The 17055-nt window shown below is 36.8% G+C and overlaps 1 protein-coding gene across 2 annotated transcripts in view; it reads left to right on the top strand.

Moving 5' to 3' along the window:
- Nucleotides 1-17055, top strand: part of LOC101888520 (low-density lipoprotein receptor) — a 473897-nt gene that overhangs the window by 102073 nt on the left and 354769 nt on the right. The window lies entirely within an intron of this gene.

Raw genomic sequence — 17055 nt, 5'->3', positions numbered from 1 at the left:
AGAGTCTCTGCTGGAGAGCTGGCTAGCCATAGAGTCTATGCTGGAGAGCTGAATGGCCAGGGAATCTACGTTGACGAGCTGGCTGGCAAGGGATTCTGTTTTGGCAAGCTGGCTAGCCAAAGAGTCTATGTTGTCGAGCTGACAGGACAAGATACTCATACCGTCGTGTTGGCTAGCAAAGGAATCCATGCTGACGGACTGGTTGTACAGGGAGACTATGCTGACGTGCCTACTGGATCAGGGAGTCTAGGATTCTGTGCTAAGAAGCTGTCTAGCCACATAGTCTATGTTGACGAGCTGGCTGACCAGAGAGTCTATGCTGAGGAGCTGGCTAGCCATAGAGTCTCTACTGAAGAGCTGGCTAGCCATAGAGTCTCTGCTGGAGAGCTGGCTAGCCATAGAGTCTATGCTGGAGAGCTGAATGGCCAGGGAATCTACGTTGACGAGCTGGCTGGCAAGGGATTCTGTTTTGGCAAGCTGGCTAGCCAAAGAGTCTATGTTGTCGAGCTGACAGGACAAGATACTCATACCGTCGTGTTGGCTAGCAAAGGAATCCATGCTGACGGACTGGTTGTACAGGGAGACTATGCTGACGTGCCTACTGGATCAGGGAGTCTAGGATTCTGTGCTAAGAAGCTGCCTAGCCACAGAGTTTATGCTGACGAGCTGGCTGATCAGGGAGTCTATGCTGAGGAGCTGGCTAGCCATAGAGTCTCTGCTGAAGAGCTGGGTAGCCATAGAGTCTCTGCTGGAGAGCTGGCTAGCCATAGAGTCTATGCTTTAGAGCTGAATGGCCATAGATTCTATACTGACGAGCAGTCAAGCCAGGGAACCTACGTTGACGAGCTGGCTGGCCAGGGATTCTGTTTTGGCAAGCTGGCTAGCCAAAGAGTCTATGTTGTCGAGCTGACATGACAAGATACTCATACCGTCGTGTTGGCTAGCAAAGGAATCCATGCTGACGGACTGGTTGTACAGGGAGTCTATGCTGAGGAGCTGGCTAGCCATAGAGTCTCTGCTGAAGAGTTGGCTAGCCATAGTCTATGCTGGAGAGCTGGCTAGCCATAGAGTCTATGCTGAAGAGCTGTCGGGTCAGGGAGTCTACGCTGACGAGCTGGATGGCCAGGTAATCTGTTCTGGCAAGCTGGCTAGCCATAGAGTCTATGCTAGAGATTTGGCTAGTCACCAGAGTCTATCCTGCCGAGCTGGCTGTCCATAGAGTATGCTGGAGAGCTGGCTAGTCATAGAGTCTATGCTGGAATAGCCATAGAGTCTACGCTGACGAGCTATCGGCTCATGGAGTCTATGCTGACGAGCTGTCAGGTCAGGGAGTCTATTCTGACGAATTGGCTGACCAGGGAATTTATGCTGACTAGCTGGCTGACCAGGGAGTTTATGCTGAGGAACTACCAGCCAAGGAGTCTACGTAGGCAATCTGCCAGCTCGTTAGTCTGCGATGATGAGCTGCCGGCCTATTTAGTCTGCGCTAACGAGCTGCCAGGCCGGTTAGGCTATGCTGACAAGCTGGCTGGGCAGGGAGTTTACGATAACGAGCTGCCGGCCCTGGGACTCAGGAGCTGACTGGCCAAGAATTCTGTGCTGAGGAGTTGCCAGGGCAGGGAGGCTACACTGCCGAGCTACTTTCCCAGGGAGTCTATGCTGACGAGCTACCTTCCTAGGGAGTCTATGCTAACGAGCTACCTTCCTTTCGCAGGGAAAGTAGCTGGCCTGGAGTCTGAAGCGGGTGTCTACAGCGGTAAGCTAATTATTTCGGTAGTCTGTAGTTATAAGCTTTCGAGCCTTTGCTGACGACCTGAAGCCTAGGAGGCCAGCTAGTCGATCCTTGTAGGAGAGCTGAAACCTAGGCGGCCAGCTAGATTATCCTGATAGGTGAGCTGAAGCCTAGACGACCAACTAGTGTACCCTTATATCCTTGGCCAGCGAATCTATCCTTATAGTGCTGAGCTGAAGCTTAGGCGGTCAGCGAGTCTATAGAATAGGCCTGGGAGTGTGTCGATAAAAATACGACCTGAAAATGGGTGTTACTCTTTCCTTTCTCCTCCAATCCACCCCCTCTCATGTTCCTTTGCCCTACCCCAAATACCACAAAATCCTTATAAATTTTGCCTGCCACAAACACTTTTCCCTGGTGGGAAATTCATTCAAGATAACCTCAAAGAAAATTTATTTGAATACTTCTGTTGCTTATTTCAGGCTATAAATGAAAGTACTTCGTTTGTTATGTTCTCCTTGTTTTTGTTCTGCTTCTCTCCTCTCCTCCTCTTCTCTCCTCTCCTCCTCCGTGGCTCTTTCTTTGGTAATAACAGAAAACTATCTGTTATCCTTTGTCCGGATATTAGTGGGAATCATGAAGTCAGTAACAGATCAGCTATGCCAACGCACTCCAGCTCCAGGTTTTGATGTTTTGGGGGTTTTTTGTTGTTTCTGTTTTGTTATTGTTGTTGTGGTCTTACGCGCTCAAAGGTATCGTTTCAGTTGAGTGGTATCCAGATAATAGGATATTCGTAACAGCGCAAAATTCACATGCCAGTGTTTATCCTGTTTGAAGGAAAAACACGTACATGGAGGTGAACACAAGTAGCAGTACCTGCTGCGGCGTATGTGTGTGAGGCAGGGTGAAGGAGGATAGTTTCTTTATTTCTTCGTTTAGAAATAAAACGATTTTTTCGTTGTTGTTATGTGGGTAGCGGGGTTGGCGATGATGAGAACTGGCCACAAACGTTTTACAACCGCCATGATTAGATTTTCGGAGAAGTTGTTGGTTGCAATGTGGACCTCCTGAGGTCATATGGATCTCCTAAGGTCTTTATGACCTCCTGAGGTCACATGGACCTTCTGAGGTCATATGGCTTTCCTGAGGTCATATGGACCTCCTGAGGTCACATGGACCTCCTGAGGTCATATGGCTTTCCTGAGGTAATATGGACCCCCTGAAGTCATATAAACCTCCTGAGGTCATATAAACCTCCTGAAGTCATATAAACCCCCTGAAGTCATATAAACGTCCTGAAGTCATATAAACCTCCTAAGGTCATATAGAACTCCTGAAGTCACATAGATCTCCCTAGGCCATATAAACATTAAAACTTCACATATGCCTCGTTTTCCGACTCTTTTCACTTCCTCACCTTTCTGAACAATTTTTAATTAAATTTTCAAACTTTCTCCCGAATCTGTATTTTTCTGTTTAAACTTCAATAAAATTAAAATGTTTCGGTGACACAATGGCGCCAACAAAAAATATCATTAAAAAATATTTGAAAAAATAACACCAAATAATCCTTGTTTATTTATCTAATCCAATTTCGTTTTCTTGCCGTTCACACATGACACGCTTCCTTGGTTTCCTATTTCTGATTCCGGCACGTTTTCGAAGGCGTAAACTTTTTTACAAAAAAAAAAGTTTTGTTTGTAACTTCCCCTTTTGTTGGTGTTGTTTTTTTTTTGTTGTGTTCTTTATTGAAAGCATGCGTTCCATTTTCTCAACACGTAAAGCTAATTTTCTAAATAAAAGAAGGAAAGGCGAGAACAACAACAACAAACTTTATGGCTGCATCGTAAGCTATAAGAAAAAGAAAAATATTTTTAGATTCCTTCCGAAAACTTCCTTTTGTTCTTCTACTGCGTTACGTTTCGCCATCGTCATCTTTTTTTTTGGTTTAATGAAAGGCCTTTGACATTTGCCAAAGCATAGAAATCTAATTCGAAAGTGTTGCAAATGGTGTTAATGTCCTCAAATAGATTTTTGATAGTTTTGCAGCAGATTACAGCTGCTGATAGGGAGACACATTTTATGAGAATTTAATTTTAGGTTTTAAGAATAAAAAATTCAGATATGGGGACTTATAATTGGATCAAGGACATTAGGCCATTTTTTGTAGATTTTTTAAAGGATATTTTTTCAAAGGACAAACGGACGTGTATTTATTAAAAAATATTTCTTCAAAGGATCAACAGACGTGAATTTTTTGAAAAATAGTTTTTCAAAGGATCAATTGACGAGGAGTTTTTAAAGAAAATTTTTCAAAGGATTGACAGACGTGGATTTTTTAATGAATATTTTTTCAAAGGTCCAGAAGACGTGGATCTTTTAAAGAATACCTTTTCAAAGGACCAACAGACGTGGATTTTTTAAAAAATATTTTTTCAAAGGTCCAGAAGACGTGGATCTTTTAAAGAATACCTTTTCAAAGGACCAACAGACGTGGATTTTTTAAAAAATATTTTTTCAAAGGACCAACAGACGTGGATTTTTTAAAAAATATTTTTTCAAAGGACGTGGATTTTTTAAAGAATACTTTTCCAAAGGACCAACAGATGTGGATTTTTTTAAAAAATATTTTTTCAAAGGACCAACAGACGTGGATTTTTTTCAAAAATATTTTTTCAAAGGACCAACAGACGTGGCTTTTTTAAAAAATATTTTTTCAAAGGACCAACAGACGTGGATTTTTTAAAAAATATTTTTTCAAAGGACCAACAGACATGGATTTTTAAAGAATATTTTTTTTAAAGGACCAACAGACATGGACTTTTTAAAGAATATTTTTTCAAAGGACCAACAGACGTGGATTTTTTAAAAAATATTTTTTCAAAGGACCAACAGACGTGGATTTTTTAAAAAATATTTTTTCAAAGGACCAACAGACGTGGATTTTTTAAAAAATATTTTTTCAAAGGACCAACAGACGTGGATTTTTTAAAAAATATTTTTTCAAAGGACCAACAGACGCGGATTTTTTAAAAAATATTTTTTCAAAGGACCAACAGACGTGGATTTTTTAAAAAATATTTTTTCAAAGGACCAACAGACGTGGATATTTTAAAAAATATTTTTTCAAAGGACCAACAGACGTGGACTTTTTAAAAAATATTTTTTCAAAGGACCAACAGACGTGGATTTTTTAAAAAATATTTTTTCAAAGGACCAACAGACGTGGATTTTTTAAAAAAATATTTTTTCAAAGGACCAACAGACGTGGATTTTTTAAAAAATATTTTTTCAAAGGACCAACAGACGTGGATTTTTTAAAAAAATATTTTTTCGAAGGACCAACAGACGTGGATTTTTTTAAAAATATTTTTTCAAAGGACCAACAGACGTAGATTTTTTACAAAATATTTTTTCAAAGGACCAACAGACGTAGATTTTTTACAAAATATTTTTTTAAAAGACCACCAGACGTGGATTTTTTAAAAAAATATTTTTTCAAGAGACCAACAGACGTGGATTTTTTAAAAAAAATTTTTTCAAGAGACCAACAGACGTGGATTTTTAAAAAAATATTTTTTCAAAGGACCAACAGACGTGGATTTTTTAAAAGGACCTATAGACCAGAAACGATGATTTTAAAGATATTTTCAAAGGACCAACAGACGTGGATTTTTTAAAAAATATTTTTTCAAAGGACCAACAGACGTGGATTTTTTAAAAGGACCTATAGACCAGAAACGATGATTTTAAAGATATTTTCAAAGGACCAACAGACGTGGATTTTTTAAAAAATATTTTTTCAAAGGACCAACAGACGTGGATTTTTTAAAAAATATTTTTTCAAAGGACCAACAGACGTGGATTTTTTAAAAAATATTTTTTCAAAGGACCAACAGACGTGGATTTTTTAAAAAATATTTTTTCAAAGGACCAACAGACGTGGATTTTTTAAAAAATATTTTTTCAAAGGACCAACAGACGTGGATTTTTTAAAAAATATTTTTTCAAAGGACCAACAGACGTGGATTTTTTAAAAAATATTTTTTCAAAGGACCAACAGACGTGGATTTTTTAAAAAATATTTTTTCAAAGGACCAACAGACGTGGATTTTTTAAAAAATATTTTTTCAAAGGACCAACAGACGTGGATTTTTTAAAAAATATTTTTTCAAAGGACCAACAGACGTGGATTTTTTAAAAAATATTTTTTCAAAGGACCAACAGACGTGGATTTTTTAAAAAATATTTTTTCAAAGGACCAACAGACGTGGATTTTTTAAAAAATATTTTTTCAAAGGACCAACAGACGTGGATTTTTTAAAAAATATTTTTTCAAAGGACCAACAGACGTGGATTTTTTAAAAGGACCTATAGACCAGAAACGATGATTTTAAAGATATTTTCAAAGGACCAATACACCAACACACGTGGATATTGAACATATTTTCTGAAAGAACCAAAATACGAAGAAGCTGGATTTTTAAGGATATTTTTGAAAGAACCTTTGGTCCAGGAAACGAGCATTTTTAGGAATATTTTCTGAGAGGACCAAGAAAGAAACCAATAGACCATTAAACGTGGATTTCAAGGATAATTTTCATGGGACCAATGGACCATAAAACATGGATTTTTAAGGATATTTTTCAAAGGACCATTATACCAAGAAAGGTGGATTTGAACCATATTTCCTTAAATGATCAACATACCAGGAAACGTGGATTTTAAATGATATTTCCTGAAAGGACCAATAGGATAAAAAACGTGGGTTCATAAGGATATTCTTTGAAACGACTAATAGTCCAAGAAACGTGGTTTTTTAATTATTTTCTTTTAAACGACCAATAGTCCAAAAAACGTGGATTTTTAAGGATATTTTCTGTAAGGACCAATAGTCCAAAAAACGTGGATTTTTAAGGATTTTCTTTCAAACGACCAATAGTCCAAAAAACGTGGATTTTTAAAGATATTTTCTGTAAGGACCAATAGACCGAGAAACGTGGATTTTTAAAGATATTTTCTGTAAGGACCAATAGACCGAGAAACGTGGATTTTTAAAGATATTTTCTGTAAGGACCAATAGACTGAGAAACGTGGATTTTATGGATATTTCCTGAGAAAAATTTTAAGGATATTTCCGGAAAGACAAATAGACTAAGAATCGGGGATTTCTAAGGATATTTCCTTCCATAGACAAGGAAAAAATATGTTTTAAGAATTCTTTTCAAAGGATTAATATTCGAAGAAATGCGGATTTTATGGATATTTCCTGAAAAAAATTTTAAGAATATTTTCGAAAAGGACCAATGGGCTAAGAAACGGGGATTTTAAGGATATTTTTTGAAGGGACCAATAGACATGTATGTATTTTTAGGAATTTTTTTTCAAAGGATCAATAGTTCAAGGAACGTGGTTTTTTTTTAAGAATTTTTTTCAAAGGACCAAAAAACCAATATATGTAGATTGTAAAGAATATTTTTCGATGGACCTGAGGATCAACAAAATTCGATTTTCAAGGACCAACAGACCAAGAAATGTTGATACTTAAGGATATTTCCTCAAGGAACAAACATATGATAAACATTGATTTTGAAGGATATTTTCTAGAAGGACAAAGAAACTCATAAATTTGGATTCTTAAGGACATTTTTTCAAAGGTTCAAAAGTTCAAAAAATGGATTTATAAGGATATTTTCCCAAAGGACTGCAAGTTGGCAAACTGAAGGCAGAACAGTGGGTCTATATAAAGAACAGGTTGATGGCAGACCGTGAATTTTTTTAAGGATATTTTTCAGCGACCTACGGATTAATAATGGACATTTTTAAGGATATTTTCTTAAGCCGTTGGATTTTTAAGAGAAGTGTGTTAAATAACCAAGTGACCAACAGATGATGACTTTTCAGAATATTTTCTCAAAGGACGAAAGGATCAAAAAAGTTAATTTAAAAAAAAGATTTTCTCAAAGGACCAATATACCAAATAACCTGGATTTTAAGGATATGTTCCCAAAGAACTGGAAGTTGGCAAACTGAAGGCAGAATAGTGGGTCTATATAAAGAACGGGTAGATGGCAGATCGTGAATTTGTTTAAGGATATTTTTCAGCGACCAACGGACTAATAATCGTAAATTTCTAAGGATATTTTTTAAGCCATTGGGTTTTTAAGAAAGGTGTTTTAAATGGCCAACTGACCAATAAATGATGATATTTCAGAATATTTTCTCAAAGGACGAAAGGATCAAAAAAGTAAATTAAAAAAAAAAAGATTTTCTCAAAGGATCAATGTACCAAATAAACTGGATTTTAAGGATATTTTCCCAAAGAACTAGAAGTTGGCAAACTGAAGGCAGAATAGTGGGTCTATATAAAGAACAGGTTGATGGCAGACCGTGAATTTTTTGAGGATATTTTTCAGCGACCTACGGACTAATAATGGAAATTTTTAAGGATATTTTCTTTAAGGAATTTTTTGAGGATAGTTTCTGAAAGGACCAATAGACTAGGAAAAGTGGATTTTTCAGAATATTTTCTCAAAGCACAAAAGGATCAAAAAAAGATTTTCAAAAAAAAATTTTTCTTAAAGGACCAATAGAGCAAACCACCTGGATTTTAAGGATATTTTTTCGAAGGACCAATCGACCAAAAAACTGGGCTATTTAGAAGACATTTTCTTAAAGGACTAACATACCAAAAACATGGACTTTAAGGATATTTTCACAAAGGACAATGAAGGATATTATTTCAATAAACCAATAGATCGAAAAGGGTGGATTTTCAAGGATATTATCATATTGAACTCACAGAATAATGAACTTTGATTTTTTAAAGATTTTCCCAAAGGACCACCAAGCTACTACACGTGGATTTTTAAGGATAAAGGTTCTTAGTACCCATAAATGTGGGGTTTTTGAGGATATTTCCTCGGAATTTTCTAACTATATTTTTTTAAGCCGTTGGGTTTTTTAAGAGAAGTGTGTTAAATATCTAACTGACAATAGATGATGATTTTTCAGGATATTGTCTCAAAGGACTAAAGGATCAAAGAGGTGAATTGTTAAAAAGATTTTCTCAAATAAACCCGGATTTTAAGGATGCTTTTCTCAAAGGACCATCAGACTAATATGCGTGGATTTTTAAGAATACATTTCAAAGGTCCTAACTACAAATAAATGTGGGGTTTTTGAGAATATTTCTTTAGAAGACTGACCAGGATTTTTTTTTTGGGATATTTTCTTAAATTTGGGCCCTGGACCATCACTTCCACAATCCAAATAAAAATAATCCATGAGAACATTTATATCCAATTCAATTTTTTTTTTGACAAAGCCCACAAAAAAGTTGTTTCCATTCACAAAAAAAAACTGAAATTCAAATTAATAATTTCAAATTAATTTAATTAAATGTTCATGCAGTGCAAGCTGTCACACATTCTCACACAGCATTCCAAAACTCACCCATACCACCATAATCCATTCGCTTGCACTCTCTCCCTCTCGCTAACACCCTCTTAAAAGAAGTTCCTATTAAAAATTTATGCGAGTGCAATTAAAATGAAAAGGAATTTTTCTTTTGCCATTATTGAAGAAAAACTCCTCCGGCTAACTCATTTCAGAGCTCTTGAAGTGCAAAGGCGAATAACAAAAAAGAAGGAAATTCTTATTAAACTTTTTCAATAAAAGCGTGTGCTTTTTTTGAGAATTTTTTCCAGCATTCTTTTCGTTCCGTGGATTTCATTTGCCGTGTTTTTTCTCGTGGGTTGCATATTCACATGTTTTTATGCGCCGTAAACGTATTTCAACTCTATCAGGGTTTTAAATTAGATTCCGGGGTTGCAAGCTTCTGTTGGAGTTTGAAATTAAGAAAAAACGTGTTTTATGATTAAATGAAGCAAATTGATGCCTAATTTGAAATGAGTTAGTGAGGTGCTTGTTTAATGGCCAAAGTTGCTGGAGGATTGAGCTGGCCGACCATGGATTTTTTACAGAAAAGCTGGCTGGCCAAGGAGACTATACTGACAAGCTTATTAGCAAATAACTTTTTTTTTGGATAGGAAAGGACTCTGAAATGGCTAGGAGAGCTAAATGGCTAGAGAACTTTTACCAAAGGCCTGAGAAGCCAGGGCGTCTGGCCAGGAGTCCCAACCGACATATTGACTGGCCAGGGAGTATTTTTCGCAGAATCAAGAGAGTGTTTATTGCCAAGCGATTTGAACCGAGTCTTCTTTGGGTTGGAAATATGTTTTTAATTATGGAATGTAGTATTTCATTTAAATTCCAACCCCAGTCTTAAATTTTAAATTCATCTTCACTTCTCCTCACCTTCCATTATTTCTGCATGACCTTCTGTAAAGAAGCTTTGCACAAACTACCTTTGAATAATTATTAAAATTTCATTTTCTACGATTTTTATTCTCACTTTCCTGCTCTTACCTTGACATTAGAAGAAGCCATAGAACGACGAAATAATAGCCTGGAAGTAGAACTGCATCCTTCTTAAATCCTTTCAATAGCCCAGTCGAGTATTTATTTTTGAGACTTTAAGCTGATATATGATGGAGTGTTTGTTGCTGTTGTAGTTGTTTTTGAGTATTCTATTGTTCTATTTTCATCCTTCATATATCCCTCATCATATCAGTTGTTGTGTGTTTTGTTTCTTGTTTTTCACCTCCACACGGCTTCAAAGTAATCACATTGAAAGGCTTTCAAGTAAATACAATTGTGATGATTTCGTATTACTACTGGAGAGAGGAGGATAGTGGGGGGAAGAGAGGAAGAGAGAATATGTACAGGAAGATAAACACTATGGAAGGATTGTACAACATTTCTTGTAGCATTTTTGTGAGAGTTGACTTAAACTTAAGGAAGTTGCACGTGGAATACCCAATGGCAACTTTGGCAACGTCAGGGTCTCAAAAAACAAGACTTAACGGTTTTCTATAAAAATACCAGGTCTGCTATGAGAAGACCTCCAGGTCATCCATGAAAAGAACTCCAGGTCTTCTATGAGAAGACCTCCAGGTTTTCTATGAGAAGACCTCCAGGTTTTCTATGAGAAGACCACCAGGTCTTCTATGAGAAGACCACCAGGTCTTCTATGAGAAGACCACCAGGTCTTCTATGAGAAGACCACCAGGTCTTCTATGAGAAGACCACCAGGTCTTCTATGAGAAGACCACCAGGTCTTTTATGAGAAGACCACCAGGTCTTCTATGAGAAGACCACCAGGTCTTCTATGAGAAGACCACCAGGTCTTCTATGAGAAGACCACCAGGTCTTCTATGAGAAGACCATCAGGTCTTCTATGAGAAGACTTCAAGATCTTCTATGAGAAGACCTCAAGGTCTTCTATAAGAAGACCCCAAGGTCTTCTATGAGAAGACCTCAAGGTCTTCTATGAGAAGACCTCCAGGTCTTCTATGAGAAGACCTCCAGGTCTTCTATGAGAAAACCTCCAGGTCATCTATGAGAAGACCTCCAGGGCATCTATGAGAAGACCTCCAGGTCTTCTATGAGAAGACCTCCAGGTCTTCTTTGAGAAGACCTCAAGGTATTCTATGAGAAGATCTCAAGGTCTTCAATGAGAAGACCTCCAAGTCTTCAATGAGAAGACCTCTAGATCTTCTATGATAAGAAGAAGATCTCCAGGTCTTCTTTGAGAATACCTCCAGGTTTTCTATGAGAAGACCACCAGGTCTTCTATGAGAAGATCTCCAGGTCTTCTTTGAGAAGACCTCCAGGTTTTCTATGAGAAGACCTCCAGGTCTTCTATGAGAAGACCTCCAGGTCTTCTATGAGAAAACCTCCAGGTCTTCTATGAGAAGACCTCCATTTCTTCCATGAGAAGACCTCCACGTCTTCTATGAGAAGACTTCCAGGTCTTCTATGAGAAGACCTCCAGGTGTTCTATGAGAAGATCTCAAGGTCTTCTTTGAGAAGACCTCAAGGTCTTCTATGAGAAGACCTCAAGGTCTTCTATGAGAAGACCTCAAGGTCTTCTATGAGAAGACCTCAAGGTCTTCTATGAGAAGACCTCAAGGTCTTCTATGAGAAGACCTCAAGGTCTTCTATGAGAAGACCTCAAGGTCTTCTATGAGAAGACCTCAAGGTCTTCTATGAGAAGACCTCAAGGTCTTCTATGAGAAGACCTCCAGGTCTTCTATGAGAAGACCTCCAGGTCTTCTATGAGAAGACCTCCAGGTCTTCTATGAGAAGACCTCCAGGTCTTCTATGAGAAGACCTCCAGGTCTTCTATGAGAAGACCTCCAGGTCTTCTATGAGAAGAACTCCAGGTCTTCTTTGAGAAGACCTCCAGGTCTTCTATGAGAAAACCTCCAGGTCTTCTATGAGAAGGCCTCCAGGTCTTTTATGAGAAGATCTCTGGAGACCTCAAGGTCTTCTATGAGAAGACCTCTACGTCTTCAACGAGAAGACCTCCAGGTCTTCAATGAGAAGACCTCTAGATCTTCTATGATAAGAAGAAGATCTCCAGGTCTTCTATGAGAATACCTCCAGGTTTTCTATGAGAAGACCACAAGGTCTTCTATTAGAAGATCTCCAGGTCTTCTTTGAGAAGACCTCCAAGTTTTCTATGAGAAGACTTCTAGGACTTCTATGAAAAGACCTCAAGGTTTTATCTAAGGTCTATCACAAGGTCTTTAAAAAGCCTAGAGGTTATGTTATTGACTTCCAGGTCCAGGCGTTCTTCGAGAAGACTTCCAGGTCTTCCATAAGACTACCTCCAGGTCTTTTTTAGGAAGTCCTTTAAGGTTTCTGTAAGGTCTTCTAAAGGAAGACCTCAAGGGCTTCTATGAGAAGGCCTCACTGTCCTCTATGAGAAAAAATATCCTTAAAAATCCACTTTTCTTGGTCTATTGGTCCTCTCAGAAAATATCCTTAAAAATCCGCGTTTCTTGGTCTATTGGTCCTCTCAGAAAATACCCTTAAAAATCCACATTTCTTGGTCTATTGGTCCTCTCAGAAAATATCCTTAAAAATCCAGGTTTCTTTGTCTATTGGTCCTCTCAGAAAATATCCTTACAAATCCACGTTTCTTGGTCTATTGGTCCTCTCAGAAAATATCCTTACAAATCCACGTTTCTTGGTATATTGGTCCTCTCAGAAAATATCCTTAAACATCCACGTTTATTGGTCTATTGGTCCTCCAGAAAATATCCTTAAAAATCCACGTTCCTTGGTCTATTGGTTCTCTTAGAAAATATCATTAAAAATCCAGGTTTTTTGGTCTATTGGCCCTCTCAGAAATATCCTTCAAAATCCACGTCCCTTGAAATAATAATCTTTAAAAATATCCACGTCTGTTGGTCCTTTGAAAAAATAATCTTTAAAAAAATTAACGTCTGTTGGTCCTTTGAAAAAATAATCTTTAAAAAAATCCACGTCTGTTGGTCCTTTGAAAAAATAATCTTTAAAAAAATCCACGTCTGTTGGTCCTTTGAAAAAATAATCTTTAAAAAAATCCACGTCTGTTGGTCCTTTGAAAAAATAATCTTTAAAAAAATCCACGTCTGTTGGTCCTTTGAAAAAATAATCTTTAAAAAAATCCACGTCTGTTGGTCCTTTGAAAAAATAATCTTTAAAAAAATCCACATCTGTTGGTCCCATGAAAAAATAATCTTTAAAAAATCCACTTCTGTTGGTCCTTTGAAAAAAATCTTTAAAAAATCCACGACTGTTTGTCCTCTGAAAAAACAATCTTTAAAAAATCCACGTCTGCTGGTCCTTTTAAAAAATAATCTTTAAAAAATCCACGTCAGTTGGTCCTTTGAAAAAATGATCTTTAAAAAAATCCACATCTGTTGATCTTTTGAAAAAAATATCTTTAAAAAAATCCACGTCGGTTGGTCCTTTGAAAAAATAATCTTTAAAAAAATCCATGTCTGTTGGTCCTTTGAAAAAATAATCTTTAAAAAAATCCACGTCTGTTGGTCCTTTGAAAAATATTCTTAAAAAATCTACGTCCTTTTGTTCTTTGAAAAAATATTCTTAAAAAATCCACGTCCTTTTGTCCTTTGAAAAAATATTCTTTAAAAAATCCACGTCCTGTTGGCCCTTTGAAAAAAAATCTTTAAAAATATCCACGTCTGTTGGTCCTTCGAAAGAAAAATCTTTAAAAAATCCACGTCTGTTGGTCCTTTGAAAAATAATCTTTAAAAAAATCCACGTCTGTTGGTTCTTCGAAAAAATAGTCTTTAAAAAATACACGTCTGTTGGTCCTTTGAAAAATATTCTCTAAAAAATCCACGTCCTGTTGGTCCTTTGAAAAAATAATCTTTAAAAAATCCACGTCCTGTTGGTCCCTTGAAAAAATAATCTTAAAAAAATCCACATCTGTTGGTCCTTTGAAAAAATAATCTTAAAAAAATCCACGTCCGTTGGTACTTTGAAAAAAAAATTCTCTAATAAAATCGTCTCTAGGTCCCTTGAAAAAATATTCTCTAAAACAATCCATGTCTCTTGGTCCCTTGAAAAAATATTCTTTAAAAAATCCAGGTCTGTTGGTCCTTGGAAAAGATATTCTTTAAAAAATTCACCTCAGGTCGTCCTTTGAAAAATATTCTTTAAAAAATCAACGATTGTTGGGCCTTTCAAAAAATCTCCTTTAAAAAATCCACGTCTGTTGGTCCTTTGAAAAAATAATCTTCAAAAAATCCACGTCAGTTGGCCCTTTCAAAAAATATTCTCTAAAAAAATCCATGTCTCTTGGTCCCTTGAAAAAATATTCTTTAAAAAATCCACGTCCTTTCGACCTTTGAAAAAATATTCTCTTAAAAAAATTCATGTCTCTTGGTGCCTTGAAAAAATATTCTTAAAAAAATCCACGTCTGTTGGTCCTTGGAAAAGAAATTCACGTCAGGTAGTCCCTTGAAAAATATTCTTTAAAAAATCAACGATTTTTGAGCCTTTGAAAAAATATTCTCTAAAAAATCCTCGCCTGTTGGTCCTTACAAAAACATAAATCTTCGAAAATTTCCAACTTGGTTCCCCAACAGCAATTCAATCCACCTTCAGTTGTTTTTTTTTTTGTTTTTGTTCATTGTTTGTTTTTGTCCTTTTTTGTAACGTCCCCTTATCGTTGGCATTAGAGTTCTTGCTAACATGGCCTTTGTTATGGCCATATTCTTCACTTCGATTGGATTTAACGCTTTGTACAGCTACTCTGTCACTACTACCCTATTCAAGGCTACAACAACAAGAAAAACAAAAGTTCACAACTTGTAGTCAACCATACTTCCACCTACCTTAACCTCACCCCCTCCCTCCCTAAACGACTTCGATGTGTACTTGGCTCTTCCTGTCAGTGTTTACTTCCGTTTTGTAACTCTTTGAGAGTTTTGTGCGCAATCAATAAGCCTTGGTAAGCTGTAAGCCATGTGTGAATATGGTTTTGTTTTGGTCCTCCTTCGGATCTCCCCTCTCAGGTGTATGGGAGTACACGTGTGTGTGTGTGTGGTATTTTCTTACGTTTGTCAAATAAACACTCTGCAGGATACCTTATATGAATGTCATCATCATCATCGTCATCTTCATGGAAAACGGTACTTCAAGAGTCGAAGAAAGGATGCTTTGAAGTCTCATATTTTATTGAAATTGGAATTGTGTTTGTCCTTGTTTGTAGTGTTTCTTCTTCTTATATTGCTTTGTTTTTTCTTCTGCTCCTTGAAAGTCCTGTGAATAATATGCAATATGAGTTTATGTTGATTTCTCCGTTGCCGTTCTCCCACACATCGTTTAAGCTTTTGTCTTTGTAAAACATATCCTGGTATTGGTGACATTCAATAGCGAGGAAGAAAATATTATCCTTTTTTTAGATGAGCAGTTAATAAACTATATTTGTGACAGGTTGCCATGGCTAGAAACGGCATGACGGCATTTGTTTATCGCCAGGATTTCTCCGGCTGTGCTGTGATGTTTATGTTGGGATTTTCATTGTTTTTCCTGGGTGGTAGGATTTCAATAAATTTGAATGAATATTCAAAGGATGTGTATTATTTTGTTAAAAAAAAAACAATAAAGTAGGATAATAATGAGGTTATATCTTATGATCCAAAATTTTGGGGGAGGGGAGGTTGTGGTGGTTAAGAATGAGAAAAAATACATATTTTCTTGCTTTTTGTTCCTTTTGAGTCTTTTCGACTACATTGTCTCCGTGAAACCTAAATAAGTTATATGTGGGGGCTAAAGCAGAATCTGAATCAATTATGACCAATTTAAATGGGGGTTCGGCCGTGATCTGCTTTTCACATAACCGAGCACAAATATTTTCCATAATGAACTCGAGCATCATTTGTATACCCTCCACCATAGTACGGAGGGTATATCGTTTGTACGGAGGGTATATCGTTTGTATCACTTCGAAATATACATTTTAGACCCCACAAAGGATATATATTCTTGACCACCATAAAATCCTATGTCGATTTAGCGATGTCCGTCCGTTTATACGTCTGCCAGTCTGTCGAAATCACTCTAGTTTTTGAACGAAATGAAGTAGGTTGATAAAATTTTACTCAAATATAAGCTATGTCTGCAGGACTTTTGGTATTAAAAAATGGGCCATGTAGGTCCACGTCTTCGTAAAGCCCCCATATAACGGTACCTCACGATATTCGGTATTTTGATGATTTTAGCGACATTATTCACTGGAATTGTTTCAAATTTAGTATTTGAAATTCGTAATGGATACTACAGCCTATGACAGAAAATTGTCTTTCAGGTCCATGTCTTCGTATAGCCCCTCATATAAAGACCGATCCCGAAATTCGGTATTTTGATGATTTTAGCGACATTATTCACCGGAATTGTTTCAAATTTGGTACTTGAAATTCGTTACGGATCCTACAGCCTATGACGGAAAATTGTCTCCATGTAATGATGCCTCCCGATATTCGGTACTTTGATGATTTTAGCGACATTATTCATCGGAATTGTTTCAAATTTGATATTTGAAGTTCGTAATGGATACTTCAACCTATGGCGAAAAATTTTCTGTGCAGGTTAAAATCTTCGTGTAGACCCCATATAACGGTACCTCCCGATATTCGGTATTTTGATGATTTTAGCGACATTATTTACCGGAATTGTTTCAAATTTGGTACTAGGAGTTCGTTATGGATCCTACAGCCTATGACAGAAAAATGTCCTTGCAGGTCCACGTCTTCGTATAGCCCCCATATAACGGTACCTCCCGATATTCGGTATTTTGACGATTTTAGCGACATTATTTACCGCTATTGTTTCAAATTAAGTATTTGAAGTTCCTAATGAATCCTGCAGCCTAAGACAGAAAATTTTCCTTGCAGGTC

This window comes from Musca domestica, unplaced genomic scaffold (assembly GCF_030504385.1).
Source record: "Musca domestica strain aabys unplaced genomic scaffold, Musca_domestica.polishedcontigs.V.1.1 24, whole genome shotgun sequence".
NCBI lineage: Eukaryota > Metazoa > Arthropoda > Insecta > Diptera > Muscidae > Musca > Musca domestica.
The sequence above is the reverse complement of the archived record's forward strand: the minus strand, read 5'-3'. Positions and strand labels throughout refer to the sequence as shown.